This window comes from Meriones unguiculatus, chromosome 3 (assembly GCF_030254825.1).
Source record: "Meriones unguiculatus strain TT.TT164.6M chromosome 3, Bangor_MerUng_6.1, whole genome shotgun sequence".
Classification (NCBI taxonomy): Eukaryota; Metazoa; Chordata; class Mammalia; order Rodentia; family Muridae; genus Meriones; species Meriones unguiculatus.
Genome location: NC_083351.1, coordinates 137,620,319 through 137,644,309, shown reverse-complemented (window position 1 = coordinate 137,644,309; position 23,991 = coordinate 137,620,319). Strand labels below are relative to the sequence as shown.

The 23,991-nt window shown below is 46.8% G+C and overlaps 1 protein-coding gene and 1 long non-coding RNA gene across 3 annotated transcripts in view; one reads left to right on the top strand and one right to left on the bottom strand.

Annotated features, from left to right (window-relative positions):
- The window catches only part of Mkx (mohawk homeobox), a 65,433-nt gene that overhangs the window by 25,758 nt on the left and 15,684 nt on the right, over positions 1-23,991 (bottom strand). The gene's annotated exons all lie outside the window — the stretch shown is intronic.
- LOC132653150 (uncharacterized) lies at positions 4,932-11,425 on the top strand. Its single transcript, XR_009590887.1, has 2 exons — positions 4,932-5,168; positions 9,363-11,425. It is a non-coding gene; the product is annotated as an uncharacterized LOC132653150 (long non-coding RNA).

Below are 23,991 nucleotides of genomic sequence, written 5' to 3'. Positions count from 1 at the left end.
CTGGCTAGGCCTTTCTCATCAGGACTAGCTGCACTGTCTTCCTCTGTGGCCTGACAAGGCTGCTCCCCCATCAGGAGGAGGTGGTCAAAGAGCCAGCTCTTGAGTTCATGTCGGAGACAGTTCCCTCTTCCCAGTACTAGGGAACCCACTTGGAGACTGAACTGCCATGGGCTACATCTGAGCAGGAGTTCTAGGTTATCTTCATTGCACAGTCCTTTGTTGGAGTATCAGTCTCAGAAAAGACCCCTGGGCCCAGATTTCTGAAAGAATTTCCTGCCCAGATTCACAGTGGCTGGGCTACTGACCTCATCAGCTCACCTTTAGCCTCAGCCTGAGGTGAGCGGGGCAGACTGCTTCCCAGCAGTGCTGACTCAAGGCGCACCTCAGCAAAACTCCCCTCTTCATGCACCGTGGTCGTGGGTTCTGGGAGAAGACTGTATAATGCTTATGAACAAGTTCCCAGTACTCAATAAGTAAAGAACAGTGCTAAAGTAAAACACTGTACCTGTTACAGCACACACTGTATAGAATCAACTGAAGGACAAGCCGAGAACTACTCAGCATGGACTCTACAATTCCTTCACGAGAACGCTCAACCCCATTTGTCAATGGCTACTTCCTTGTACTTAAACACTCTGATCCTTCTTAGCACATATGGCCAACTTCTAAAATTTCTTTTTCTTAGGTTGCCATTTCCACTTTTCCTCCCTCTCTTACTTCTTTAACCAAGTCATAGCTTCAGATGTATTTTTTCTGCACCCCTGAAAGGCTCTAGCATCTCCCATCTCCGGATTTTTTTCCCCACTGTGTCTTTCTATATCTGAGCTACCATCATGTGCTAAAACTGGCAGGTGAGTACATTTGCCTCTTGTGTTTTGTTCTGGCTTGTTCAGTCTCAAAATCAGATATTCCAACTCTTTTTTTTCTTTCCCAGAGACAGCCTGATGCCATAGCCTAGCTAACTGGTATTGAACTCTTAGACTTCCTGCCTCCGTCTCCTGAGTGCACCACCGCCCCAGGCCAGGTCTTTTCAAGCCTGTATCAACGAAGAGTTTTCTGACCCGTACTCCACTATAAAGACATCCCATAGTTTCCAGGAAAGAAAATGCCACATAATTTCCCTAAATTACCCTAAGTGCAAATCCTCAGCAGCACCTGAGTCATATAAAGAGACAGTCAAGTGCCCTTGACCCTGGCTGAGTTTCCCAAGAAGAAAGAGGAGAGAGGAATAAGCTCACCAGCGCAGACCAACTGTGCCGCAAGCCATGGAGGTGATTTAGCACCTCAACAGCACACCAAAGCCTCCAGAGCACCAGATGAGTCTGCCAAGCAGGGCTGGCGGGGCCAGGGCCCAAATTCCAAGCCAACGATGGATGTCTACCTTCTCAACGCCACAGCCGCCATCGTGAGATGTTTCCTGTCTCTCCTTCCTTAACTCTCGACATCTGTGACATCTGTGCTTCCTGCCCTCCCTCCCTCCCTCCCCGCCTCTTCCCTTCCTTCCTTTTTATTCCCGTTACTGACCTTGATTTTTTTTTAAGTTTTAGATTAGCAAGACATACAAACTGAATCTGAAATGTTCGGCTTATGCTATGACTTGGGCCCTTGTGGCACTACCTTGAAGGCTATGGGGCCTTTTGATACCTAGCCAGCAGAGATAGCTCACCAGCACTAGACCTTGACCTATCACACCTATCCTGGGTTCTGGCTAACTTCTCTGTTTCCTGTTTGCTTCATGTGAACAAGACACGGCTTCACAGCTATTTGGCTCTATCTTCTCCACGATGCTCGGAAACACCTTGAAAGCATGAGCCCAAACTAATCCTTCCTCCCTCAGATGGTGTCTGTCGGTTACTCTGTCAATGACCAAAAAGTAACTAATGTAGCATGTAAGTAATGAGTGTATATATTTATAGGGTGTGGTGATACGTCAACACATGCACGTAGCATGTTCCTATCTGTTAACATTTGTTTCCTTTCCGTTGCTGTATTTTCAGAGCCGTCTAATACTTCATAAATTCTAACTGGGTTGCTGTGCACTGTGCTACCCCGTTGTGTTCTAACAGCAGAACAAAGCCGCCTCCCCGACGTATCTTGGTACTCCTTATTAGCAGGGGCTGGGAAGGTGGAGGTGGATACTTAGACAAGCCTCACAGGGTCTGAAGATGCATTTGGACCAGGGACATTTGTAAGTCAGCGTGGTGCGCTAAATGCTTCCTCCAGAAATGTGAGATGTTAGTCAAGCCTGCTAATCGAACAGGATGACAGCAACCATAGCGCCCAGGCTCGGCTACAGATTAACACAGCTGCTAGATCACCTGGAGAGACAGAGCCTGGCATCACTCAGAACAGATGCTCCCAGCCGAGGAAGGAAGGTGACCTAGCACAACGGCTCACACCTAAACCAGACGAAATTAAAATCAACATCCACCACAGAGGATATGAACGGGAAAGGAGAATGATGGGGAGAGAGGGTTCCAGGAGGAGAGGGGTGGAACAGCAGGGTAGAGCAGGCCCAGCACTTTGAAAAACAGCCTGCAGAGGGCAGGCAGAGTGCTCGCAGAGTGCTCGCACTGGAGAGACCAGGAATGTTAATCTCACAGGGCCCTGTCCTCAGTGGAAGAAAGGAACCCTTTTCCCCCCTGCCCCCAAAAGGCTGGGAGGGACATGGACACCCTGGTTACCTTTGCTCTTTACAGAGCCAGGCCTCACCAGACCCCCCAGAATTTCCATCCTGGACTCCCTCTCACTACTTTAGCTTTGCTTCTCGGTCAACAGACCCATGTCACACGTGTTGTATGCGCTGCTCACAGCTACACCGCGTGTCAGAGACCACAGGCCCTCGGCCTCTAAACCACAGAACCTGTCTTCAGGGTGGGGGGCACAAGTACTTTACAAAAGAGTTCTGGTGTAGTCATGCCTTAAGCTTTATCGTGTACATGGGACTGGGAGAATTGTTACCGGGAACCTTCCCCCCCCCCCCCAAGGTACTTAAATATGCCCACATAAACTGCCTGGTGTCAGACTCCAGAAGTTTGATCCAGCCTGGCTAACAAAGTTGAGCTGAGCCAAGTTTTCATTCTTGTCTCTCTATGGACCAGACTGCTTCACTGTCAGCAGCAGGGCTTTCAGGGAGCCCACAGAAGCGTTCCATTTTATAAGCCTCAAATATGTGTGTGTGTGTATATACACACGCGTGTATGTATATTCATATAAAGAATCTTAATTGGAGTTACCCCACCCAGGGGAGATTGTTCCTCCCAGTAGGTCTAACTTGCCAAAGAAAAATCCCAGCAAGACCTGCCCTCCAGGTGTTGGTCCAGTGTGTCCAAGAGCCACCGCCCTTCCCCCCCCCCCCCCCGCCAAAGAGTATAGGCCACTTCCATTGCTCCTTGTTGTCCATCAGAACTTGACTGTCAGACCTCACACCACATAAGGACACAAATTGGCCATGGGACAAAGAGAAATCAACTTGGCACTTACCAGAAAGCTTTTCCCTGCTGGCTGGCTTCCACAGTGCCTGATGGTGCTACTCAGCTTTGAGTCCCGTGAGCTACAGTGATGACTAGTCTGGCAAATATGCCCACGTGTGCAATAGTGGCACAGATATTATGGAGCTAAGCGCATGGGTCTGAATAGCTATGGCCCCCATAGACTCATGGGTTTGAGTGCTTAGCCCATAGGGAGTGGCACCATTAGGAGGAAGTGTGTCACTGTTGGGGCGGGCTTTGAGGCCTCCTATGCTCAAGCTACACCCAGTGTGGCACACAGTCTCTCCCTGCTGCCTGCGAATCCAGATGTGGGACTCTCAACTTCTCCTCCAGCACCGTGCCTGCCTGCATGCCACCATGCTTCTCGCCATGACGATAACGGACGAAACCTCTGAAACTGTAAGGCAGCCCCAATTAAATATTTGCTTTTATTTAAGAGTTGCCATGGTCATGGCATCTCTTCTCAGCCATAAAACCCCAACTAAGACAGTAACCAATGACTGTCTGTATGGGTGTAAGGCCCACTCTGCAGAAGGAAGCGCTGGTACGATAAACATGGCCAATAACCCGTGGCTGGGAGCTCACAGGATCCAGGGATGGACCTGCTGCTGTTATTCTGCCAAGTGGACAAAGCACTGACCTGCCCTCTGACCTCATTTCCCTCAGCCATACATTAATACAGCTGTCAAAGCTCATCAGGAAAGCCTGGAGTGAAACCGTGTCTTCTGGATATTGCCTTCACAAGAAGCGCACAGCTCAAGGCAGCTAACATCCTAGCGTGGAGATAGGAAGGGCTCACGGTTGGTCCCCACTCCAAGCTGAGGAGCTATTGACAGATTGCGGCTACCAGAGCAGGGAGAATCAGTGTGCTTTAGGGGTGTGGTCCTTGGTGGGTCACCCGGATCCAGTGGATAACCCCATGCCCATGGGGATATGGACAGCACAAATGGACTCAGAGGGCTATTTAAAAAAAAAACAAAAAACAAAACAACAACAAAAAAAAAAACAGAGAAGACATGGATAGGAAAGGGGAGGTGGGGAACGGATCTAGGAGGAATCAGACGGAAGAGTGGAGCCAATGTTTGAAAGTACATTGTATGAGTGTATAAAACTCTCAAAGAATGAAAATACTACATTTAACTTAAGAAAGAAATATCCTCTAAAAGAATAAAGCCCCTTCCTACCATTCTGTACTCCTGTAATGTTTCTATACTAGCTGTGTCTCCTGACCAGCCAGTTGAGGGGAACAGGCAGATCCACAAATGAGGGCCAGCTGACCTGACCACAGCACAGCCGTGGGTGGGCAACCAGGGTAGAAAGGGGAAGAACAGAGGGAAGCGTAGCCCTAGCAGATGCCGTGAGGCCCTGTGGGAAGGAGAAACAGGGGGAGCGGCCGGCCCGTGTGGGAAGGCCAAAAAACTTTGAGACAAGGGCAGGGAGGGCACGAGCTTAGGCTGTAGGAGACTGCTGAATCCCCAGTGCCAGGGAGCAGGTGGAAGGCAGGAGGAGGAAGTGACGGGATGGAAGGCCGCCTTCGTGCTCTCCATCCATCCACTACCTCGTGTGCTTGCCTTGGAGAGCAAGGTCTTCCTGCACTTGGAGAAAGAGGCTGATTTTGCGTCTGGATCAGTGTGCTACAGAACAGAAGCGCATTATAGAAGAGCCACAGCCCGTGAGGTGAGCATGCTTGGGAGGGACGGTGCCACAGGCTTGACAGCAGCCGTCAACCTGCACAGCACGAGGGCACCATGCAGCACAGGCCCGAGACACCTGCGTTACACATGCTGCAAGAGGCAGGGGGAAGCTGTGTGTTTTCCCAGAAACTCTTACACAACTTTTACAATGTACTTGTTTTTATTCTGTGTGACTTGGTGGCTTTCTCCGTGTAGAGCACTGGACCCCTGGAAGTGGCAGTACAGACAGTTGTGAACTGCCATGTGGGTGCTGGGGATTGAGCTCAGGTCTGCTGGAAGGCCTCGGAGCCATCTCTCCAGCCCCTTATATGACTTTTTTTGTTTTTTATTTTTATTTATTTTTGTTTGTTTTCCTGTCTTGGTTTTTTGAGACAGGGTTTTCTCCGTGTACCGTTAGCTGTCCTGGACTCGCTTTGTAGATTAGGCTGGCCTCGAACTCACAGAGATCCGCCTGTCTCTGACTCCCTGAATGCCGGGGATTACAGATGGGCACCACCCCCTCCTGGCTTTTCTTAGGCAACTTTTAAAGCAGACCATTTACAAAAAAAAAAAAAAAAAAAAAAAAAAAATTATTAACTTTTTAGTCCATTTAACCAGGATGGAAAACACCGTAAAATTGGATGGAAGGAGCCTGCATCAGGCGCTGAGAGAGTTCACGTCTCTTTCTGGCCCCGCCTAGTTGCGGAGGTCATTCGCTCCAGCCTGTCGAACGTGGGAGTAATTATCCGCACTTTTACCGAATAGAGCCGTAATGAGGATCAAACAGAGTAACAGATGTTCCTGCACGCCGCAAAATACAGTGCGACACAATATAAGATATTATTAGACCCAACCTGGCAGGAGATTTGCTAATCAAATACCAGAATAGTAAGTACGAAAACGAACTCAGTAAAAATATTTCTACAGTTCAATCACGGATTGTAACCCTTTCTCCTGCCATGATAAACAATCACCTTCGCTCTAAATGGTATTTTTATCACACGTCCAAGCCTTAGAGTTTCAGTGTGTTCTGGCCTCACTTTACAACTTCTGTCTGGGAGCTTTCTCCACATGGCTTCCTCCTCTGGAAGGGAGCACAGGGTGGGGGATGGGGCCAAGGCCATGGCAAAGGGCACGCATACCATCTGATCTCATCTGCAAGGATCAGCCCTGGGTACCGCCCCAAGGCAGGGACAACTCCGGAAAATCCCAGCCAGCCCTTCCAGCCCCACGGAACCCACGGGTTCGCTCCTGATCGGCTGCAGTTAGAGCCTGTAGTCCACCTGGCCCTGAGAAGCAGCGCTGCCGCCTCTGTGGTTTGACTGAAATGTATCTACAGCTGCTTGGAGCCACGTTTTAAAATGTTATTTTAGTTCAAGGACAAGCTTTTAAAATGAAAAGAAAATGTTGCCTTTAATTATGGTTTAAGAGTGAAAGTCCTTTCAAAGGAATGCTACCGAGTCCTACCGTGGATGCAGTATTTTTAAAAAGAGTCCTTCTCCTCAAGTGACCGTCTTCGCTGACACAGGAGGACTAACTGGGGAGCACACAGAGGTAACACTGCACACTGCCGGGGCTTCTAAACCACAGCAGTCAGAGCCCACTCACTCCGAATTGTATTTCTGTCACACATTAAACCCTGGATGTTAAGTGTTAGCAGGCGTTACCAACTACCAACGACATGGTGACAGACCTAACAAGGGGACAGCTGACCATGCAGCTTTACCCTCGATTTAAGAAAAGCCCCAGATCTTAGAGCCGAGGCTCACAAAACACTCAAGTTGAGACTTGCTGTTCACAGGTCACAGGGCTTCTCTGCAGGCTCATTTGAAAACACTGTCGGTACTGTCCTTGAAACTTGACCTCATTTAAGCGCTTTAAAATCTCGGAATCTATCCTGAAAACCAAGGCACGCCTTCACAGACTGTGGATTTGTAGAGGAGGGCATGACGGGTTTAAGCAGAGTCTACGAGAGAGGCAATGAGTAGTCCTTGGCCTCAGGCGCCAGGTCAGGTCTCTCCAGGCCTGCGGCCACCCTGACAAAAAAACAAAAACAAAAACAAAAACAAAAAAAAAACCCCGCAGGCTGGTGCAGCAGCAGAGTGGCTGTCCCCTGCAGATGGGCAGTTTTAAAGAGCTGGTACTCTGGTCCATGTGACCAGGCACCATTCTTGTTTACTTTCTGTCCTGTCTTCCTCAGTTTTGGATGGGACAGCTCTGCAGAACTGCCACATCAGGCACTTGCCTCCCTCTGCTAGTAACAGAGTGACAGAGTGTGTCCCCAGATAAGATTCCTTAGTGTTCCCAGTTCTACGGCCAGAAGGCCACTGTCTGTACTCCACTGTCTTCAGTCTCACATGCTCACAGGCGGAGGATCAGACAGAGGAAGGAGGGATGGAGCAATTCTACAGACTAACAGTGATGGGCTAAACAGAGGAAGGAGGGATGGAGCAATTCTACAGACTAACAGTGATGGGCTAAACAGTGAAGGAGTTCACAGGCTGACCCTAATCTTCAGGAATGATGCCTGCAACAGCCAAGGAGTCCAATGAAACAGTCTTCATCTCCTGGAGACCCACGGCTTCCTGTGGGAATGAGGGCAGCAACTGTGCCTACTCTGTGTGGCTGTGAGGCCCGAATGGGGAAATGAGTGTGGAGTGGCTCTTGAGAGTGTTTCATGACACTGCTATTTCTGCCACTCCAGTGCCCTCGTGTAAGTGCTCTCAGATCCTGAATGGGGAAGGGGGGAGTCTGTAGGTTTCAACGGAGGGGGCAAATGACCCACTGTGATGGATAGAGAGTTGAGCGAATCATTAGCACGTAAGATCTTCATCTCGGTGATGCTTTCCGGGTTTTGAAGTCAGACAGCCCCGAGTTGGACCCTGGCTCTGTGGCCACAGCTCTCACGTGCACTCTAGTACTTAGGTCTGCTCTCAGTAGACAGTGACACATGTTACAGAGCTGCTGTGAGGATTACATGGAAACAGTGATGCAAGTAGGTAAAGCACATCACACATTGCCAGGCGCGCCTGGCTGTGTGACAAACAGCAGCTTTGATCACTCTCCTCCGGCCACTGCAACGACTAGCAAGCTTCCTCAGACGTACCCTGCCAATGACGCGATGGCCAACTCCATGCTCAGATGCCCTCTCCAAGTCATGAAACAATATATAACTTTTAAGAAAGTAAACCAGATATATAAAGAGCACTGGAGAGTGAGGGATGGAGGCTTACATGCAGATAAATGAAACATAAATTTGAACTTACTTATTTTGATGGATTCTCATTACTCAGTTTGTAGACTGGCCATACCAGGAGCATTTAAACAGTATACGTTTGATAGTGTATGTTTAAAAGGCTTCGGTTGCTATTAATACTATATTTATCATCTGTACATTGGAGGAGGCATGAGAAAAACCTTTCAGAATCTTCTTATTTTGTGGTCTACAAGATGGAAGGTAAAATACTGCCCTTCAGAACTTTTGTTCTTGGTGCCAGATAAGTCTGTTATGTTACATGGGGAATGGACTTTATAGATTCCATTAAGGTCACCAACTAGTTGACCCCAAATAGAGAGTAGGTGGGTTCACTATAGTGGCACCAACTTAAATGCAAAGGTTTTGCTGGCTAAAGGGAAGAGGGAATCAGAGAGAGCCATGTTTGGCAGGGCTATTTGATGCTATTTGAAAAAAGCAAGAAGCCAGAGAAGAGGCCAGAGAACTCTGTGGAATCACAAGAGCTAGGAAATGTTTACCTCAGTCCTAAAACCACAAGGAAATAAATTCTGCCAATGGTGTAAACCAATCTGCAAGTGGGTTTTCTGCTTGTGCTAGCAGCAGGAACCAAATGACTGACATCCAGAGGGTAGCCTGTAAGACCCTGAGTAGGGACACCAGCGATTCTGTACTAGTTTCCGCCCTCCAGAACGATGGCATCGTACAATGGTGCTGAGCTATAACGTTTCTGGTAACTCGTTATGTGAAAATAGAAAACTATTTCACAGGCACAGAACTGTTCTTGTATTGTGACCAGGCTCAGAAACCCGCACTGTTGACCAGGCAACACACAACGCCTCGTGTCCTCTGCTGCCTCGTTTCTCGCCTAATGCATGCAAGCTCTCTCTCCATGGCGATATGGGCATGGCGATCCGAAGCCACCCTCTGGCATTCTTCCTTGTCATTCTTTTTCTATTCTTTTAGGACAAACGTTGGGGTGTGCCACTGACAAGGAGCATCTCCAACAAAGGATGTGCGGAATCACTGGGAAAGAAAACCCTTTCTTTAGGACTGGAGACCGGAAACCATAAACCCGCTAGAAGAAAAACTAGGAGGAAGGCCTCATGACATATGGAGGCAATGATTCTTGGATATGAACCCCAGAGCACAGGCGACGAAGGAAGAATGAGGTGAGTGGGACTGCCAGCAAACTAAAACAGGTATACAGGTCAAAGGGTACAACAGAGGGAAAAGACAGTCATGAATAGCAAGAAAAAGTACAAAGAACAGTCTAATGTCCAAGCACAGAAAAAGGACCAGCTCCTCAACAGCAAGAAATCAACCCTATGAAATATTGCAAAAAAACAAAAACAAATGAACGACAAACAACAACAACAACAACAACAACAAAAAAAAACCATAAAGAGACTTGTATGGTATTTCTCAAGAGAAGATATACAAATGGCCAAAGATATATTTAGAAATGTTCAGTGTCACTTAAGCATAAGATAAAAGCAAATTAAAGCCACAAAATCCCTTCATTATCAATTATGGTGTCTGTTATCAAAATATATAACAAGCACTAGAGACACTGTGGCCAAAAGGGGCCCTGTGTGCATTGTTGATAGAGATGTAAATGACTCCATCAGAGGAAACGGCATGAGAGTCCACAGAACGCCTAATTAGAATTACCATGAGACCCAGCCAATCCAAGGCCGAGAATCAAGCGTGGTTAGCAACAACTGTGCTGTGTATCAGAAGGGTTGAGAAGCCCTTAACTGTTCAAACCACATTCGAGGCAATGCACGTGATCTGATTGGTCTCCATGTATACTGTATCAAACATCACATTACACTTCATAAATGGATGGACTTATTGTTCGTCAATTGATAAAAAGGAACAAAAAGCAAAGAAAAAAGCTAGTTCCCATCCCCGTCTTCCTCGGAAAACCTCTGGGAAGAGTTTGCTGCAATCCCTGACTCAGATGAACTCCGATACGTGGCTGTGCTTCCTTTCCACGGTGAAACCTGCCGCAGCAGCAGGAGTCACGGTCGTCAAGGATGGATCAAAGCAGCAGCTTTGTCACACAGGGAAGGAGGGGAAAACACATGGCACCGAAAGACGAAAACAGTTCACCGCAAGGAAAGGACACTAGAAATGCTAGTTGTTCAGTGAAGAAAATATCCAGCCTTAGGAAGACCGGGGGACAGTGGCCTGTATTATTGCTGCCGCCGCCGCCGTGGTGACAAGAGAAGGAGGATCAGCCTTATATTCCTGAAGGAGGAAAGAAAACACACAGAAAAATAGCCGGAGGCCGGTTTATCACTGTTTAGAGACACAGAATTACTGTGGAATATATTCTTGGACACGTCAGAGCCAAACCAACCACGGGGGACTAAGCAGGGCTGTTCTGTGAAGACAGCACACGCCATTATCAGAAAAAGGGAGGAAGAAGGAAAGAGGGGCAAGCTGCGAGGGAAAGCAAATATATTTCTGACATTTACAAGTCAGGCACGCACGCCAAATTTAGCATGTCTTTTAATTAATACGATGCTTTTCAAACCCCGTGACCCTTCCCTCCCACTGCTTTCCCTGGGTGATCTTCGTCAACTACATTTACAGCCAAAGCCACAAGGTAACTCAAGGACATAAGGGTAAAAAAACATTTGAAACACGTGATACTTAACGCTCCATTTATTGATCACTCTACTTGAAGGAAACATTGGCAGAAAGTAGTGGAATTCATAGTTCCTTGTTTTCCCTTAAAAATTCCCACCAGTTTCTCCTCAAAGAACTTAAAAAGTTTTCCGTGGGTAGTCAAAAAGAAGAGTGAGTTTCCAGCACGCTCCTCTGTGCGCTTAAGTAAAGAGGGAGAGTCCACGTTCAGTAGCATGCGAAGGGGTGGACTTCCAGGGGTGCAACGGTGGCGCACCCCTCGCCACACTGCTGTAACTACAGGCGCGTTTAATTCAACTATACTTAGTTTTCCTAGAAGCAATGTCATTTAGGAAGTCTTTGCTATTAAAATGTTTAAAAAAGAATTAAAACTGGTTTTCTCTCTCTCTGGATGTGTGTGCATGTGTCCACATACACAGGGCTGCCCACAGAGACCAAAAGAAAGGGTGCTGTATTCTGTGAAGCTGGAGCCGTGTGTAGCTGTGAGCGGGGCGCAGGCGCTGGGAATGGGACTTGGATCTTCTGGAGGAGCAGCAGGCACTGTAAACAGCCAAGCCATCTCTCCGGCAAATTTTTAAGTTTTAAAACAGCCCATGGGTGCGCGTGCACCATGGCACACATCTGGGGCTCAGAGGACCTGAGAGTGGGCAGGGTCTCTCCTGTTCACTGTGCTGCGTTTTCCAGACCTGAAGCTCCCAGGAGGCTCTGTCCTCCTGTCATATCGCAGGTCAGACACGCCAGCCAGGGAGTGTGCATCGGTTCTAGGGCGTTAATCATTTACTCAATCAGTGTACAGAGTTCTCTTTGAAGCTGGTACACCGAGTGTTTGATTCATCTGTTCTTTAAAATGATATTAAAATTATAGGATGTAAAATCAAATATGTACGTGACAAGGCACGAAAGCAATCAGAAGAATCACTGTCAAATCTGAGAAGCCGAGAAGCCATGGGCGAGGAGATACAGACGGCCTGGTGCAGAGATCTCAGCAGGCAGCCCCAGCTGGACAGGTGAGCGGGCTGCAAGCTGCTCCTTCCCACAGAATGCAGAATAGACTGGCCAGAAGTGAGGGGCCCACGAGAACCACGAGAGTGGCCAGTTCAAGGACACCCACCCGCAGAACGCCTCGCCTTCCTGCCTCCTTCACTCCGTGAGAGCCTAACAGGTCACCTGACCACCGGTATCCTAACTATTCCTTACACAGGTCAGTAAAGAAGGCTCTTCACAGAGGCTTTAAAACTATCAAGAGCTGCTGGTGGAGTGCTGTGGTAGTGTGTGCTGAGCAGGCATGACACCTGTGTGTGTGTTCGTGAAAATATTTTCAAGTAACTTCTGCCCTCTCCACAGGTCACAACTGCTATGGAAACTGAGTGATAACACGTGGTTGTGCTTATCATTACGATCAAATGCATGATGCAAAACCAAGTTCAAAGACAGAAAGCTTGTCTGGCTCACGGTTTCTGTCTCTGGTTGGTTGCTTCTATTAGTTTGGGTCCTGTGGAGGGGCAGAAAGGAAAGGGAAAGGGTCAGAATCCCGATAGTCCCTTCACGGGAGGCCCCAAAGGCTCAACTTTCTTCCCCTGTGCCTCACCTCCCAGAGGTCCCACTACTCCCCTACACTGTTGACCCGACCCGAACCATGAGTTCTGAGGGACATTTAAAGTTCTTACTGTGACAGAAGATAAACAGATGAGAAGAAGACACCAAAATAAAAGGCAGCAACCTCAGAATCAAGCTGGTCAATAAATGCGGGTGGGATGGCAGCCCAAACTAGTAACATGAAAGATAAAATTATGTTTATGACATGCAGGAGAAAGGTGAATAACGGGAAAAGCAGAGAAGCAATGACTCACAGTCAAGTTCTTCTCAACGGCTCAAGGCCACGGCCATCTCAGTGGACCACAGGCCAGTGTCACCTCAGTGGACCACAGGCCAGTGTCACCTCAGTGGACCACAGGCCAGTGTCACCTCAGTGGATCGCAGGCCAGTGCCATCTCATAGGTGAATTTCTACACCATTTAAAAGTTTCCAGGATACATAATCTGATTGGCCTGCTCTTTGACCACCTCCCCCTGAGGGGAGAGCAGCCTTACCAGGCCACAGAAGATGACAGTGCAGCCACTCCTGATGAGATCTGTTAGACTAAGATCAGAAGGAAGGAGAGGAGGACCTCCCCTATCAGTGGAATTGGGCAGGGGAATGCATGAAGAAAGGGGAGGGAGGGTGGGATCGGGAGGGGAGGAGGGAGGGACTTATGGGGGGATACAAAGTGAAGAAAGTGTAATTAATAAAAAAAAAGAAATTGAATAAAGGGATTTTTTAAAAATAAAAAAAGTTTCCAGAATAATAAAAAAGGTAAAGTACTTTCCAGTCCTTTCCAAAAGCTGAGCATAACTTTTTGACTAGAGCTGTGTAAGAGCACCAGAATGACATCAAACTACAGGCAAATCTTGCTCGAGAATCTTGATGTAAAACTATAATATTTACTAATAGAATGTAAATGAATATTTGCTAACAGAATGTAAACTGAATTCATATATATTTTAAAAAAATGATATAGTATGATGAAATAAAAATTTCTCTAAGAATTCAAGGACATTAAACACAGGAAATTTACTTTTAAAATAATAGCACAAATGGATTAAAAGATCTAGAGAATTATTTTAAGGACTGTGGAGATAGCACTTTGTAAGTGCAAATGATAATATTAATATATTTATGATTATATGATTTTATTATTATCATTGGAGTGACTGAAGAATTCCTTTACTCTGTAGTTGTCTTATTCTTGGTTTCTGATAACCAAAGCCTTCTGCAAGGTATACTTACTGGTAAAATATAAGAACAATTATATGTAATGTTTGCTATCCAATGGTGTTTGGGAGAATCACGACTAGGGCACAATTACGGGGGCGCGAGGGAGAAAAGAGGATACGTACAAAAAACGGTATCTGAACAGGATACTGTGCACTTTGAAACTCCACTTGGCTATAATGAAAATATAAAAAAATGCAATAGCTGTTCTATGTATCAGGGTTAGCTATTATGACATCGAAAATTGTCAAGAAATTACATATAATGGAACAGTTAAGCACACACATCAAATATTTAGTAATTAACTTCATGAGAAATATGCTCATCGTATATAAAGTATGCAAATTTTTTGAATGTCATAAGAAGTTGGCCAGAAGATGTGATATGGTAAAGAAAAAAATATTCTCCAAACTAATAATGCTCACTGTGAGACTAATATTCAAAGTGATATCAAACTGATTTCTAACAAGAATATTTTTAATGAAACTCGTTAAATTTACTCAAAAGTTCAGCTGGAAGTTGAGCTTTTAGGAACCTAGAGGAGAGTATGTCAAGGAGAAATGAAGGTGGGCTATGCTGCTAAGTGCCAAAATGGTCTATCAAAGCAGAGTTGGGAGAGTGGTCTGCTGCTGAACACTGAGCAGATTAGCTCTGAGCACAGTCAATGCCAGCTAGAAACCGGCATCCTTCAGAAGGAAGGAAAAGACCTCCCCAACCAGTAGACTCGAGGAGGGGCATGTGTGGAGGAAGAAAAAGAAGGGAGGGATTGGGAGGGGAGGAGAGAAGGAACTACAGGGGGGCATACAAAGTAAATAAAGTGTAATTAATAAAAAAATAAAAAAATAAATTGGCATCCTAATGAAGTGAAAACACACACACACACACACACACACACACACAATAAAGATAGCTTTTCCAGTCAGCTAGGAACTCTGCTGCACTCAGTCAATTGTGTTGAAACAACTGACCGTCCACTGGGGAAGTTAAATCCTAGCCCTTAGAAGCGAGAGGCAGGAGGATTAGTAGTTCAAGGTTATTCTCGGTTATAGAGAGAGTTTGGGATTACGTAAGACTCTGACTAATAAAAAATATTAATAAACAGAAAATAAATAAATGAGTAAACACCCAAGTCATATCACTACCTCATATAAGTTACAAAAATCAATTCTAAGGCTAGAGTATAAGCTGTGCTATACAATTTAAGTGTTTAAAATATTAGCGAAAACGGCAGACGTCTATAGACTTTGGCTAGATCTTTTTAAAATGACACAACACACAAATCCCACCATGACGGACACAGCTGAGCCCTCTGAGCCCCTGTCCCACCCCGGGGGACCCAAAGTCCTCCTCTAGTGGGGAAGGTTTCCTGCAGCCATGTGACCTAACAGTCCTTCCATGTGGCCCTGGCCTGCTGCTCGGAGCCTCAGTTCTGCTTATCCTGGGTAGCATCCGCCTGTACCTTTCTTTCTGCGTGTTTCCCTCTCTCTTACGCCTTTCGTAGAGCCAGTGACTTTCAGAGGCGTGTCACTTGGAGACTCCATCACCATGTTTGTGACTTAAGTGACAGGAACTGGTGGGCTGGGTTGGTAAAGGGACTCACCTTAGAACACATACCCACTGCCAGCCATTCTGGATCCACCAGACCTCCTCAGCCTAAGACACCGCCTTGGCTTTTCCAGCCTGTGACCTGCAATCCGGCTATTTGTTCCTGTCAGGGAAGGAGGCTCTGGCTGGAGAGAGAATCTTAGTCCAGCGAGGTTGCTTTCTGAACCTCAGCAGAGGCTACAGGTGTTGAGCGACGATAAAAATAATGATTCAACTGGGAATGTGTCAACAGAGCCCCTCTCTAGGCCTGTGCACTGTCATTTTAACAGCAGTGAGGGACATTGAGTGCAGGCTGGACAAGCCTGCTCCCCTGGACTTCTTTGTGGAATGTAACATGCTCCGAGTGTCGCCAGCTGTGAGCAGGATAGATGTCATGAAATCTCAGGGTAGATGTCATGAAAACAAAAACTGAGTTTATATATAAGGAATATATATATATATATGAGGAAAGTTATTGCATCTATAAATGAAGCCTTAAAGCTTCATCCACAGTGAAATAGTTCTCAGACATCTTTGAGCACAGGTGACCATTACTATTCCAGAGGATTTATGTTTATATTTTCCCAGCAGAGTTTAAAGGGGGGAAAGTATAAATTAAGAAAAACCTGAGAGAGGAAGGACACAGGTTAGAGAAACTGTGGTCCCCGTGAGATGTGAAAAAAGTCCGAACTGGGGCTGTATTTCTTCAAAGGTCTAAAATAAAGGAACCCAGGAGACAGGGCTGAAATAAGGCCGCGCGCTCCTGGCGAGGCTGTGACAGGACCCTTGGTCTGGCCAGACACATTTATAGCACACAGGAGGGTGACGGCTGGGAGGGAGGCAAACAGAGCCCTGCAGATGGGACCAGAGCGGCAAGTGAACAAGGGAGCAGTAACGTCCTCCAGCGTGGCTTCTGCTGCAAGGCAGGGAGGCCACGCGGACGGCACCCACAACAGCAAGCCGGCAGCGCCACACGCGGCTGAGACATCACAGCAGAGGTCCGAGGCGCCGGCCACTCCAGGCCTGGGGTTTTACACTTGGAAATGTAGGGCCGAGTAACGCTGAAGGAATTCTTGGTGCGGCCAGAGAGGTTGGGCTTTTTTTTTTTTTTTTTTTTTTTTTTTTTGCCTTGAAGCCATATGACAAATGGTTCTAAATACCACGTTGCCTTCTAACGCATCTGCTGTCTAAATCACTGTGGAAGCTGGAAGGGCAGCCTCCGAATTCTGGCCCTTCCCAAAAGGGCGCATTTCAGGGTCATAATGACAGTCTTGGCAGAACAGGGCATTCCTACTCCAAACAGGCCTGCATACTGAGCCGTGTCCACCATTGCCTGAGCCTGGCTCGGGTGAAGGGACAATGCGTTCTCAGTGCACAGGCAGCTATGTGAAAACACCAGAGCAGCATGTCCCTTGGAAAGCTCACTGTGTGGAGACTTGTCTCCCACCGCTTTCCAGTGTTTTAAAGGTTTTTTTTTTTTTTTTTTTTTTTTGAGTTCTTTGTGTTTTCATTCTGGTATTTACATTCCTGATATACTCCTCTTTGCATTGCTTTTATTAAAAACAAACAAACATACAAACAAACAGCAATCCACTTCATTTGAATGAAAAGTATTCAAAGGCAAAATCTGTTTTATGATACACATGTCTACAAGTGTACATATATGCGCGCAGGCACACGCACACACACACACACACAAAACCCCAACACATTCTTTCTACCAGAGACGTTTGTTTCTATCACAGAATTGAAAATGCTCCAAAATGTCAGCCAGCAGGGAGGCGCTTTTTAACCCTGTCCATAGTTATGCAGAAGATCCTGAAGAGCCAAGGCTACAGGGTCAGTGGATACAATGTTCTCCAGTGTCCTGAGCTAGTACAGTTTAAAGTTCATCTAGTTCTCTTAGACCTGACCCTAGGAAGTGTTGAGGTAATGCTCCCAACCTGACTCTAGGAAACCTTCCCAATCTGAGCTCCAAGTTTAACCTGATGGAGTGTCCTAACCTGACCTGAGGGAGTGCTCCTCATACAGACCTTATGGAGTGCTCCTCATCCCACCTGAGGGAGTGTTCCCAATCTGACCTTTTGAGGTGCTCCCAATCTGACTTGGGGAAGTGCCCACAAGTGTTCCTTTACAGGAGCTCCAGGACGGTGAACTGCTCTGCCCTGGACCAGAGAAAGTTCTTGATTCCCTTGTCTGACGGAGCACTCTCAGACTGTCACAAGCAAGACAGCATGCTGCTGCCTAAGCCTGAGACTGAGCCACATCTCAGAACCAGCAAACCCAGGTGCTGTTAGCACTGGCCCCGTTCCCAGTCGTGACCGCAGGCTCCCACAGTGTGAACGTAGCACCCAAAGACATTTCCTCGTCAGGAAGTAGGAGACAGAATCTGAGGAGCCATCAGGAAAGTCCTAACCATCAGCCCCTTTGGCGCACCACACAGAAAGTGTAACAGAACCATCAGGGGGTCAAGCACACAACTGCTAAACATGCCGTCCTCCATCGACCTTCAGGAGCAAGGAAAAGTGTTCCAAGGAGGGAAAAAAAACATGCTTAGGATAAACAGGTTTATTATCTGCCTTTGCTTCCTGGAGACTCACAGCTATCAATGATCTAATAAATCACAGAAAACAAGAACACGAGGCCTTAAAACTTCAAAGGACCAAAATGCGCAGGGCTGCCAGAAAGTATGTATTTACCCAGAGTAAAGCCTCTGCGACCCCAAAGCTACGTTTAGACAGAAAATACCTGCTGAATTTCAGAGACAAAGTAAGGATGGAAGCAGGAGTGTGGAGACTAAGAGTAACTAATCAGGGAGGGTGGGAGGAAGGGAAGAGACAGACAGACAGACAGAAACACAGAGAGACAGACAGACACAGAGAGACAGACAGAGAGAGAGAGACGAAGAGAGAGACTTCGCGTTCTGTCCGTTCACGTTCATTAAACAGAGCGTCTTATTTTCACAGGCCGTAAAACATTCTACACCTTCTCTGGCCTTGGCTCCACACAGCGGTGCCGAGGTCACTTAGGCTCATTGCTGTGCACAAAGTCAAAGCTCCTAAGGAAACTTCGAGTGAGTGGGGGTTATTGGCTTAGGTTCCTTACGCATAGAGGAAGGGGTGGGGGGAGGAGCCTTTTACAGCAGGGTTTGAATTTGGCTTGAATTTTAATGACTTATTTAGAAACCCCAGGGAATGAAAGGTCTCTTAATGGAAACACTGACACAGCCTTAAACCCACTGACACAGGCAAGCACATGCAAGGGACGGACGGCCCAGGAGGCTGGCCGCGGCAAGTTTGAGCATCAGAAGCTAGTTGTGCTGGGCCTGCTGACACACAGGGCGAAGCACAGAGAATGCTCCTGTGGGCCGAAGCCTCCTGCTCACAAACCTGTTTTTAGTAGGAAAATTGGTAAAAACGCACGGGCTCCTGATTCAATGTAAGAAGGAGGAGAAATGTAAGGTCTCTGCATGAACTGTCTCCTGTTCTAAGATGTAATTTAAGCCTTCACTTGTGGGAGGCGTGCGTTCTAAGATACATCCTCAACTCCAGTAATTCTTAAAAAGGCAAAAGTTTGCTCTCGATTCTTGTCGCCCTGGAAATGACAGAAGGACTTTAACGACTGCGTCTAAATCTCACTTTGTCTCCAAGACTATGTACTCAGTGTAGACAGACACGTCTGCTGAATGTTTGCTTCACTCGTGAAGGTTTTCAACTAGGAACTCTCCTGCTTGGTACCTGTCAATTTCCTGGAAGTTCCTTTTATTTAAAATCCAATCACTTTCATCTTAGAAACTCGTCTGATCTTCGTCCTTAACTAAGCTTTCCATAGTTCCAAAAATTTATGTTTCTTTCTTTAAAAATCTGGGGTTTCCTTAACTGAAACTTACTCAGAATCCTTTTATTTTTCTTGTCCTGATGATAAACACAGACCAACACGTACCAACGAACATTTAAATGTCAATGTGAAGAACAAACCAAATCATTAAAACACCAGCTCAGTCCCTTAAGAAATATTTATGTAGCAAATCTATTACTACCTGAAGCGCTAGGAAGCTTATAAAAACTCAGTCAATACAGCACACATTTGGGGCCACTGAGAACTTGTAATTCATGCAAAGCAGCTGAAATAAATCACTACCCGAGGGAGAGAAAAACAATGAGCCTGCACTTCAAAACACACCAGGAGCCCGAGGGGTCAAGACCTACAGTATCAACTGACCAGGGCCTATGGGGGCTCACAGAGACTGAACCACCAACCAAAGAGCATGCATGGGCTGGACCTAAACTCCCTACACATACGAAGCAGATGTGCAGCTTGGTTATCATGTGGGTCCCATAACAATTAGAGCAGGGGCCTCTCTGACTGTTGCCTGCCTTTGGATCCCTTTCCCCTAGCTGGGCTATCTTGTCTGGCCTCAGTAGGAGAGGATGCTCTTAGTCCTGCTGAGACTTGATGTGCGGGGGGGGGGGGGGGGGGGGGGGAAGGGGGTTGGTACCCGTGGGAGGAGGCTCTCGGGAGAAGGGGAAGGAGGAGTGGGGGAGGAGGGTGGAACTTGGAGGAAAGGAGGGAGGAGCCTGCAATCAGGCTGTAAAGTGAGTAAAGAAGTAAATGAATGAAAACAAAACAAAACACACTTTGTGGATGGCAAGATGGCATGACTGGTAAAAGTGCTTACAGCCCACCCCTGGCACCCTTGGCAGTCTCCAGAACCCACGTAAAGGTAGAAGGAGACTCAACCGTCGCAAAACTGCTCTCCAGCTGCCATATGTGTACTTCCTACCATGGCCATGCACTCATACTCACTCACACCCCCACACACACTCACACACAGAAATAATTTTAGGAGAAAACCCCACAACATCTCTTGTTTGTTTACATTCAGACAAGTATGAAATTAGTATTGCTATCTGGGTAAATATTACAAATAAAAAGGACAAATATGTCAAATGCAGTTCTTAAAAAAAATTCTGTACATTCCCCAAGCTAAGATCCCACTCTGGGTTCGTCTGCAAGCCATTGCTGCTTCCCAGGCTGACAGTTTCAGAGTCCTGCTCTGGTTTTCTCAGGTACCCATGAGATAGAAAAGGGTGAGTCATACATACAGAGTCTCTGTAGAACTCTGTATGTCTCTCTGTGTGTCTGTCTCTCCCTTCTGCCTGTCTTTTTCAGTTCTTCACAATGGCTGGGACACTTTCTGTAAGGCCATTTCCATATTTCAGGTAAACCTATAAAGCTAATGTAAATTCCAACATCAATTTGCTCCATTCCACATAAGCCCTGTGAGTAACGTTTGCAATCACGGCCATCACTGAATGCTTACTAAAAACCTTGTCTAATGTGGCCATGATCTTACCCAATGGTCAGAAATCCCTATTTGAAATCTTACTGCTTTGAAATAAGTAACTAGGAGAGCCCCACTCCCTTCAAAACAAGTCTGTGTTCTTTACTCAAAGAAGTTAGGGTCCACTTAGGGTTTGTGGTGAACCATGAGAGTTCTGAATAGAAAAGTCAGAATGAATTTTTAAAAGATCTGGGGGTGGGGTGTCTTTCTATCTCCCCGTTCTTTCATAAGATTCCCTGCACTCTGCCCAAAGTTTAGCTATGAGTCTCAGCATCTGCTTCGATCCCCTGGTGGGTATAGTCTTTCAGAGGCCCTCTCTGGTAGGCTCCTGTCTTCTTCCCTGTCTTCTCCTACTTCTGATGTCTATCCTGTTTCCCCTTCTGAATGAGAATTAAGCATCTTCCCTAGGGTCTTCCTTGTTTTTTAGCTTCTTTAGGAGTATAGATTTTAGTGTGTTTATCCTGTACTATATAGCTAATAGCCACTTATAAGTTGAGTATATACCATGTGTGTCTTTCTGCTTCTGGGTTACCTCACTCAAGATGATCTTTTCTAGTTCTATCCATTTGCCTGCAAATTTCATGATTTCCTTGTTTTTAATTGCTGAATAGTATTCCATTGTGTAAAGAAGGAGGAAATAGAAAGACCTGGAGGGGACAGGAGCTCTACAAGGAGACGAACAGAGCCAAAAGTTCTGGGCCCAGGGGTCTTTTCTGAGACTGATACTCCAACCAAGGATCATTCATGGAGATAACCCAGGCACAGATGTAGTCCATGGCAGCTCAGTCTCCAAGTGGGTTCCCTAGTAAGGGCAGCAGGGGCTGTTTGTGACATGAACTCAGTGGCTGGCTCTTTGATCAACCTCCCCTGACAGTGTGGGGAGGCAGCCTTACCAGGCCACAGAGGAAGACAATGCATGCAGCCAGTCCTGATGAGACCTGATAGTCTAGGGTCAGATGGAAGGGGAGGAGGACTGCCCCTATCAGTGGACTTGGAAAGGGGCATGGGAGGAGAAGAGGGAGAGTGGGATTGGGAGGAGATGAGGGGGCTAGAGCTGGGATACAAAGTGAGTAAGCTGTGATAAATAATAAATAAATTAAAAACATCTGGAGGGAAAGGCGTATGGCCCAGTGGTAGGTTCAGCAAGACAACTGCCTGAGTTTGATCTTAACCCTAGAAAGTAACAACCTAACAAAGCTCTCGGGTGAGGCAGGAAGCACATGAGAAAATAAGGGTCCTTAAAACACACGCTGAAAGCAATGTTTAATATTCTGGTGTCAGAGGAGTAGATAAGTCTGTACTTTTACATTTATACTTATTTCTGCCATCTTGGAATTTCCTTCATGTTGACTATCTCCTTGCCAGATAGTAAGGTACAAGCCCAAACCACGTGGGCAAACTTCCAAACCTCCTTTAGAAGTCACTGGCTCACTGGAGGTAGATGGTATCACTGTTTTCTGCTGGGGTTCATCAACTGTTGTTGCCTTGTTCTGAATACTCCGAAACAGCAAAGCTCAACACTTTCACCAAGAAGCAGGCAAATTATAACACACACACACACACACACACACACACACACACACACACACAAAATGGAACAAGAAAGAAAACTGTGTTCAAAGAAGAAATTCTGATCTACGCAATCCAAAGAGAAATGTCATGCGCACACAGAGCCTCCCGCGCTGCCCTTCGCACAGCCTCACGGCGCCAATACAAACCTGGGGCTTTCTAACACAGACCTGTCACACTGGTTCTCACCCCTGCAACAGCCCCTCAGGGCGCCTCCAAAACCCCTCCCTCTGGTTCTTTACACACACTGAGAAGTGTGCTTTGGCACAGGGTTCCTGGCCCTCGTGCCCCGCTTGTGAGTGACGATGGACAGAAGAACCACAGGCAGGATGGACTCGTTTGTGAAGAAGAGAATTCCTCAGCTGTCAGAAGCAGAGTGAGGTGACCTCCAGGCGGCCCTGACGGCTGGGTTCTAGAACACCTGGACCTCACTGGAGACACCAGCCTAAATTCCAGCGTTCATGAGTGTGCAGGGAACGGGAGAGAAAGGAACATCTTATCCCTCCACGGGTCACCTCCAGCTAGGAAAACCTTCAGAAACGGCAGCTGGCCCTTATTCTCCACAACCATTTGTGTACTTCTCAGGCGACCCCACTGCCTTGCTCTCTCGTTTGGCTTCGGTTCTGCAACCATGGCAGGCGGTCCAATCAGTTCCCGCATCCCACGCACCAAGAACATGACTTCTTTGTGCTCTCTATGTTTCCCTTTATTTGGGGACATTCACCTCAGTCAGGCACAGGAAAAGCTAAACATGACTAATTCACACCACACAGAAAACAGTCCTAGCGGCCATGGATGTTTTGTCTAGGCCAGATGTGTCTAATTAAGTCAGCTTAACAAGACGGAGTTAAAACGCTCAGCCTCTTACAAAGATGAATTATATACTGACAGTGGGACTCAGAGAAAAGTCTCAGTGTCCCAGTCACTTACAAGGAGGGTCATTCGTGAGACGAGAACACACGCACACACACACACACAGACACCCCTCCCCACAAACATATACACATATATAAACACACAGACAAAACATGGCGTGCACACACACATACAGACACACATCAATACATACACACATAAACATACACACACAGACAAACACACACACAGACAAACACACACACAGACAAACGCACACACATGCAAGCATGCATGCACACCTCCCTCACTCCCCTGCCTTGCTCTCCAGCCAAGTAGAAAGCAGATGTCCTTAAGGTTTGTTTCTAGGCTTTCCCGGGGTCCTCTAGTCTCCACAGGTTTCAGAAGTTTCTCTCCCTCCTTCCACAGGGTTTGGAGGCAGGAATCAAACTGAAATGGTGCAGGCAAGGCACTAATGAGGACTTGTTTTAAAAGGCAGCACAGTTAGTTGGTCTCCGGTGGAGGGTATAAGGAAGAGATGGGACAGGGGACAAATGATGACCGGAGAGTTTTATCCTGAGGCCCTGGCTCCACCTCAGCACCAGAAGCTTGGGTTTGTAACCAAAATTCACTCCAGCAACTACCTGAAATTTCCCAGTCATTAGCCTAACAGGACAAAAACGAATCGCTGTTTAAGTTTACAGGTCTTCTTCCCACGGACATACGGAGCAACTGCTTGCCTTCATTGTCACTTCACTGTGTTTATAAGATTGG